We start from the raw sequence: 7,544 nt of genomic DNA on the forward strand, positions 1-7,544 counted from the left end.
TCATCAGCATTATTATTATCGTTATTATTATTATTATTATTATTATCATCAGCATTATTATTATCATTATTAGCATTATTATCATCATCATCATTATTATTATCATCCTTATCATCATTATTAGCATTATTATTATAATCATTATTATTATCATTATTATCATCGTTATTATTATCTTTTTTTTTATTATCATTATTATTATTATCATTATTATACAGGGACTGTGGTGGGTTTGATCGTCAGATTAAAACCCTCACAACTCATAAATTACTGTAACGTGATTTAATCCAGACTGTATCTCATGAACTTGATCCACGTGGTGTTTTCTCCTGTTCTGAGAGAAGATTCTCTACAGACCAGACAGAACCTGGACTGTTCTGATCCAGATCTGCTGTGTGTGATGTGACAAATATTCATTCTATTTTTTCCTCGTAGCCAAAGAGATCAGTGAAACGCTGTGTTTATGAAAATGTTAAGAGCTCGTTTGAAAGTAGATTTTTGCTACTTTAAATCGATGGATGATCTGGGAAGTTTTTGCAGTGTGTGGTGTTATAAACACGTGCTTTGCTGTATTGTGGATGATGAGCTGATCTTGGGGGGTGTCCTGAGATGATTTAGATTCTGTGAATTTGATATTACTGACCATGTTGGTCTTTGTGTTGTCATTTTGTTGTCATTCTTATTAAAGTATTGTTGAAAGTCTCTCTCTATATATATTTTTCCATCTCTCTCTCAAGAGAGAGAGAGAGCTGGAAAGATATATATGTATACACACACATTATATATAAATGCATCTTCTCTCCCTTTCTCTCTCCCAGAGTGAGATGGAAAGACACACACACACACACATATATATATATATAGAGAGAGTGAGTGAGAGAGAGAGAGAGAGAGAGAGAGAGAGAGAGAGAGAGAAAGATGGAAATATATGTATATATATAGAGAGAGAGAGAAAGAGAGAAAAATTGAAAAATATTTGCTTGTTTTATTGGCTTCAAAAAAGCTTTCGACTCTATTTGGCATGAAGGACTATACTATAAACTTTTACAAAGTGGTGTAGGGGGTAAAGTGTATGACATAATAAAGTCAATGTATTCGGACAACAAATGTGGAGTTAAGATTGGAGACAAACACACTGAGTCCTTCACTCAGAATAGAGGGGTGAGACAGGGCTGTGGACTTAGCCCAACACTGTTTAATATACACTCACCGGCCACTTTATTAGGCACACCTGTCCAACTGCTCGTTAACGCAAATTTCTAATCAGCCAATCACATGGCAGCAACTCAATGCATTTAGGCATGTAGACATGGTCAAGACGATCTGCTGCAGTTCAAACCGAGCATCAGAATGGGGAAGAAAGGTGATTTAAGTGACTTTGAACGTGGCATGGTTGTTGGTGCCAGACGGGCTGGTCTGAGTATTTCAGAAACTGCTGATCTACTGGGATTTTCATGCACAACCATCTCTAGGGTTTACAGAGAATGGTCCGAAAAAGAGAAAATATCCAGTGAGCGGCAGTTCTGTGGGCGAAAATGCCTTGTTGATGCCAGAGGTCAGAGGAGAATGGCCAGACTGGTTCGAGCTGATAGAAGGGCAACAGTAACTCAAATAACCACTCATTACAACTGAGGTATGCAGAAGAGCATCTCTGAACGCACAACACGTCGAACCTTGTGGCAGATGGGCTACAGCGGCAGAAGACCACACCGGGTGCCACTCCTGTCAGCTAAGAACAGGAAACTGAGGCTACAATTCGCACAGGCTCACCAAAATTGGACAATAGAAGATTGGAAAAACGTTGCCTGGTCTGATGAGTCTCGATTTCTACTGCGACATTCGGATGGTAGGGTCAGAATTTGGCGTCAACAACATGAAAGCATGGATCCATCCTGCCTTGTATCAACGGTTCAGGCTGGTGGTGGTGGTGTAATGGTGTGGGGGATATTTTCTTTGCACACTTTGGGCCCCTTAGTACCAATTGAGCATCGTGTCAACGCCACAGCCTACCTGAGCATTGTTGCTGACCATGTCCATCCCTTTATGACCACAGTGTTCCCATCTTCTGATGGCTACTTCCAGCAGGATAACGCGCCGTGTCATAAAGCTCGAATCATCTCAGACTGGTTTCTTGAACATGACAATGAGTTCACTGTACTCAAATGGCCTCCACAGTCACCAGATCTCAATCCAATAGAGCACCTTTGGGATGTGGTGGACCGGGAGATTCGCATCATGGATGTGCAGCCGACAAATCTGCAGCAACTGCGTGATGCTATCATGTCAATATGGACCAAACTCTCTGAGGAATGTTTCCAGTACCTTGTTGAATCTATGCCACGAAGGATTAAGGCAGTTCTGAAGGCAAAAGGGGGTCCAACCCGGTACTAGCAAGGTGTACCTAATAAAGTGGCCAGTGAGTGTATATATAGATGTAGGAAAAAACTTTTAATACATAGCAGTACAAGCTTGTTTCATTCGTCGCGCGCTCATAAGCAGCTGATGAGTGTGTGGTGTGCGACGCACGAAACAAGCTTGTACTGCTATGTATTAAAAGTTTTTTTCCTACATCTATATTGATATATATATTTCCATCTCTCTCTCGCTCTCTCTCTCTCTCTCTCTCTCTCTCTCTCTCTATATATATATATATATATATATATATATATATATATACACATCTTTCCATCTCTCTCTCTCGCTCTGTCTGTCTGTCGCTCTCCCCCTCTCTCAATTCAATTCAGTTAAATTCAAAGGGCTTTATTGGCATGAAAGTTTTAAAACAATGTTGCCAGAGCATCAAAATACAGTGTGGACACAATAACACTAACAATGAACATCAACGCAACATTGTAACCATCAATAAAGAAACAATAAAACAACAACAACAATAAAGAGACAAGTAGATCAAAAGGTGGAGCATGGGTTGTGAGGAGACTACAGCTGTCATGTGTTGTGCTGCTTGTCTGTCAGGCTGTGATATGACCTGACATAGTATCTTGCTGCATCTATCTGCTGACACTGTTTTCCCCAAGTACATGTTGCATCTTAGTCTGGTCACACAATGTATCAACATGCTGCATCTTAGTCTGGTCACACAATGTATCAACATGCTGCATCTTAGTCTGGTCACACAATGTATCAACATGCTGCATCTTAGTCTGGTCACACAATGTATCAACATGCTGCATCTTAGTCTGGTCACACAATGTATCAACATGCTGCATCTTAGTCTGGTCACACAATGTATCAACATGCTGCATCTTAGTCTGGTCACACAATGTATCAACATGTTGCATCTTAGTCTGGTCACACAATGTATCAACATGCTGCATCTTAGTCTGGTCACACAATGTATCAACATGCTGCATCTTAGTCTGGTCACACAATGTATCAACATGCTGCATCTTAGTCTGGTCACACAATGTATCAACATGCTGCATCTTAGTCTGGTCACACAATGTATCAACATGCTGCATCTTAGTCTGGTCAGAGAGTGTGTCCAAGTTTTGGAATTTGCATTTAATTTTTGTAAAGAACTTTGTTCTTAAGTTTTCATATGTGCTACATTGTAGCAGGAAGTGTTGCTCTGTCTCCACCTGTCTCTGTGGACAGATCTGACACAGCCTGTCTTCTCTAGGCAGCAGGTCTGTCTCTGTGGACAGATCTGACACAGCCTGTCTTCTCTAGGCAGCAGGTCTGTCTCTGTGGACAGATCTGACACAGCCTGTCTTCTCTAGGCAGCAGGTCTGTCTCCACCTGTCTCTGTGGACAGAGCTGACACAGCCTGTCTTCTCTAGGCAGCAGGTCTGTCTCTGTGGACAGATCTGACACAGCCTGTCTTCTCTAGGCAGCAGGTCTGTCTCCACCTGTCTCTGTGGACAGAGCTGACACAGCCTGTCTTCTCTAGGCAGCAGGTCTGTCTCTGTGGACAGAGCTGACACAGCCTGTCTTCTCTGGGCAGCAGGTCTGTCTCTGTGGACAGATCTGACACAGCCTGTCTTCTCTAGGCAGCAGGTCTGTCTCCACCTGTCTCTGTGGACAGAGCTGACACAGCCTGTCTTCTCTAGGCAGCAGGTCTGTCTCCACCTGTCTCTGTGGACAGAGCTGACACAGCCTGTCTTCTCTAGGCAGCAGGTCTGTCTCTGTGGACAGAGCTGACACAGCCTGTCTTCTCTAGGCAGCAGGTCTGTCTCTGTGGACAGATCTGACACAGCCTGTCTTCTCTAGGCAGCAGGTCTGTCTCCACCTGTCTCTGTGGACAGAGCTGACACAGCCTGTCTTCTCTAGGCAGCAGGTCTGTCTCTGTGGACAGATCTGACACAGCCTGTCTTCTCTAGGCAGCAGGTCTGTCTCCACCTGTCTCTGTGGACAGATCTGACACAGCCTGTCTTCTCTAGGCAGCAGGTCTGTCTCTGTGGACAGAGCTGACACAGCCTGTCTTCTCTGGGCAGCAGGTCTGTCTCTGTGGACAGATCTGACACAGCCTGTCTTCTCTAGGCAGCAGGTCTGTCTCTGTGGACAGATCTGACACAGCCTGTCTTCTCTAGGCAGCAGGTCTGTCTCCACCTGTCTCTGTGGACAGATCTGACACAGCCTGTCTTCTCTAGGCAGCAGGTCTATCTCTGTGGACAGAGCTGACACAGCCTGTCTTCTCTAGGCAGCAGGTCTGTCTCTGTGGACAGATCTGACACAGCCTGTCTTCTCTAGGCAGCAGGTCTGTCTCCACCTGTCTCTGTGGACAGAGCTGACACAGCCTGTCTTCTCTAGGCAGCAGGTCTGTCTCCACCTGTCTCTGTGGACAGAGCTGACACAGCCTGTCTTCTCTAGGCAGCAGGTCTGTCTCTGTGGACAGATCTGACACAGCCTGTCTTCTCTAGGCAGCAGGTCTGTCTCCACCTGTCTCTGTGGACAGAGCTGACACAGCCTGTCTTCTCTAGGCAGCAGGTCTGTCTCTGTGGACAGATCTGACACAGCCTGTCTTCTCTAGGCAGCAGGTCTGTCTCCACCTGTCTCTGTGGACAGAGCTGACACAGCCTGTCTTCTCTAGGCAGCAGGTCTGTCTCTGTGGACAGATCTGACACAGCCTGTCTTCTCTAGGCAGCAGGTCTGTCTCCACCTGTCTCTGTGGACAGATCTGACACAGCCTGTCTTCTCTAGGCAGCAGGTCTGTCTCTGTGGACAGAGCTGACACAGCCTGTCTTCTCTGGGCAGCAGGTCTGTCTCTGTGGACAGAGCTGACACAGCCTGTCTTCTCTAGGCAGCAGGTCTGTCTCCACCTGTCTCTGTGGACAGAGCTGACACAGCCTGTCTTCTCTAGGCAGCAGGTCTGTCTCTGTGGACAGATCTGACACAGCCTGTCTTCTCTAGGCAGCAGGTCTGTCTCCACCTGTCTCTGTGGACAGATCCGACACAGCCTGTCTTCTCTAGGCAGCAGGTCTGTCTCTGTGGACAGAGCTGACACAGCCTGTCTTCTCTGGGCAGCAGGTCTGTCTCTGTGGACAGAGCTGACACAGCCTGTCTTCTCTAGGCAGCAGGTCTGTCTCTGTGGACAGATCTGACACAGCCTGTCTTCTCTAGGCAGCAGGTCTGTCTCCACCTGTCTCTGTGGACAGAGCTGACACAGCCTGTCTTCTCTAGGCAGCAGGTCTGTCTCCACCTGTCTCTGTGGACAGAGCTGACACAGCCTGTCTTCTCTAGGCAGCAGGTCTGTCTCCACCTGTCTCTGTGGACAGAGCTGACACAGCCTGTCTTCTCTAGGCAGCAGGTCTGTCTCTGTGGACAGATCTGACACAGCCTGTCTTCTCTAGGCAGCAGGTCTGTCTCCACCTGTCTCTGTGGACAGAGCTGACACAGCCTGTCTTCTCTAGGCAGCAGGTCTGTCTCTGTGGACAGAGCTGACACAGCCTGTCTTCTCTAGGCAGCAGGTCTGTCTCCACCTGTCTCTGTGGACAGATCTGACACAGCCTGTCTTCTCTAGGCAGCAGGTCTGTCTCCACCTGTCTCTGTGGACAGAGCTGACACAGCCTGTCTTCTCTAGGCAGCAGGTCTGTCTCTGTGGACAGAGCTGACACAGCCTGTCTTCTCTAGGCAGCAGGTCTGTCTCCACCTGTCTCTGTGGACAGAGCTGACACAGCCTGTCTTCTCTAGGCAGCAGGTCTGTCTCTGTGGACAGATCTGACACAGCCTGTCTTCTCTAGGCAGCAGGTCTGTCTCCACCTGTCTCTGTGGACAGATCTGACACAGCCTGTCTTCTCTAGGCAGCAGGTCTGTCTCTGTGGACAGATCTGACACAGCCTGTCTTCTCTAGGCAGCAGGTCTGTCTCCACCTGTCTCTGTGGACAGAGCTGACACAGCCTGTCTTCTCTAGGCAGCAGGTCTGTCTCCACCTGTCTCTGTGGACAGAGCTGACACAGCCTGTCTTCTCTAGGCAGCAGGTCTGTCTCTGTGGACAGAGCTGACACAGCCTGTCTTCTCTAGGCAGCAGGTCTGCCTGTGTCGGCCAGTCTCTATGGCCAAGCTGTGATCACTGAGTCTGTACATAGTCAGTGCCTTTCTCTGTTTCTGGTCGGTCACGGTGGTCAGTAGTCTGCCATCGTGTACCGTCTGTTTAGAGCCACATAACATGAACTTTGCTTTGAGTTTTTCTGATAGATGTCCAGTGGTTAATGTAATGTTCTTTTTCTTTAGCTATGAGTTGGTTGGTCCAGATTGTGTGTGGACTGTCCTGATGACTTGTGCTGTTGGCTGAGCTGAGCCTCAGGACCAGCTGGCTGAGGGGACTCCTCTCTTTGTTCTCCTCTCGAGTTTTGTCATTTCTCTGTCTCCATCTGTCTGTCTCTATTTGTCTATCTGTCTCTGTCTCTGTCTCTTTCTGTCTGTCTCTCTACCTCTCTCTCTGTCTCTATTTGTCTATCTGTCTCTGTCTCTCTCTTGTCCTTCTCTCTCTCTCTCTCTCTCTCTGTCTCTCTCTTGTCCTTCTCTGTCTCTGTCTCTCTCTTGTCCTTCTCTGTCTCTGTCTCTGTCTGTCTCTATTTGTCTATCTCTCTCTCTTTCTGTCTGTCTCTATATGTCTGTCTCTATATGTTTATCTCTCTACCTCTCTCTCTGTCTCTATTTGTCTATCTGTCTCTGTCTCTCTCTTGTCCTTCTCTCTCTCTGTCTCTATTTGTCTATCTCTCTCTCTCTCTCTCTCTCTCTCTCTCTCGCTCTCTCTCTCTCTCTCTCTCTCTCTCTCCGTTGTGTAAGTCACGTCCCACTGCAGCAGTCAAGCCGCCCCCTTGCCACATTGACCAATCACATTTCACAGAAACACGGCCCCACCCCCTGTTTTTGTAGTCATAGCAACACTCAGCCTGCTTCAATGATGCCATGTGACAGCAGAAACATTGTGTGTGTGTGTGTGAGAGAGAGAGAGAGAGAGAGAGAGAGAGAGAGAGAGAGAGAGAGAGAGAGAGAGAGAGAGAGAGAGAGAGAGAGAGAGAGAGAAAGACAGAGTGAGACATACAAGCCAGATAGAGGTCTCCTGCAGTGTCCTTCTGAAT

The 7,544-nt window shown here is 47.1% G+C and overlaps 1 protein-coding gene across 2 annotated transcripts in view; it reads right to left on the bottom strand.

Moving 5' to 3' along the window:
• Positions 1-7,544, bottom strand: part of slc6a8 (solute carrier family 6 member 8) — a 114,138-nt gene that overhangs the window by 51,811 nt on the left and 54,783 nt on the right. The gene's annotated exons all lie outside the window — the stretch shown is intronic.

Source organism: Lampris incognitus, chromosome 2 (genome assembly GCF_029633865.1).
Source record: "Lampris incognitus isolate fLamInc1 chromosome 2, fLamInc1.hap2, whole genome shotgun sequence".
Lineage (NCBI taxonomy): Eukaryota > Metazoa > Chordata > Actinopteri > Lampriformes > Lampridae > Lampris > Lampris incognitus.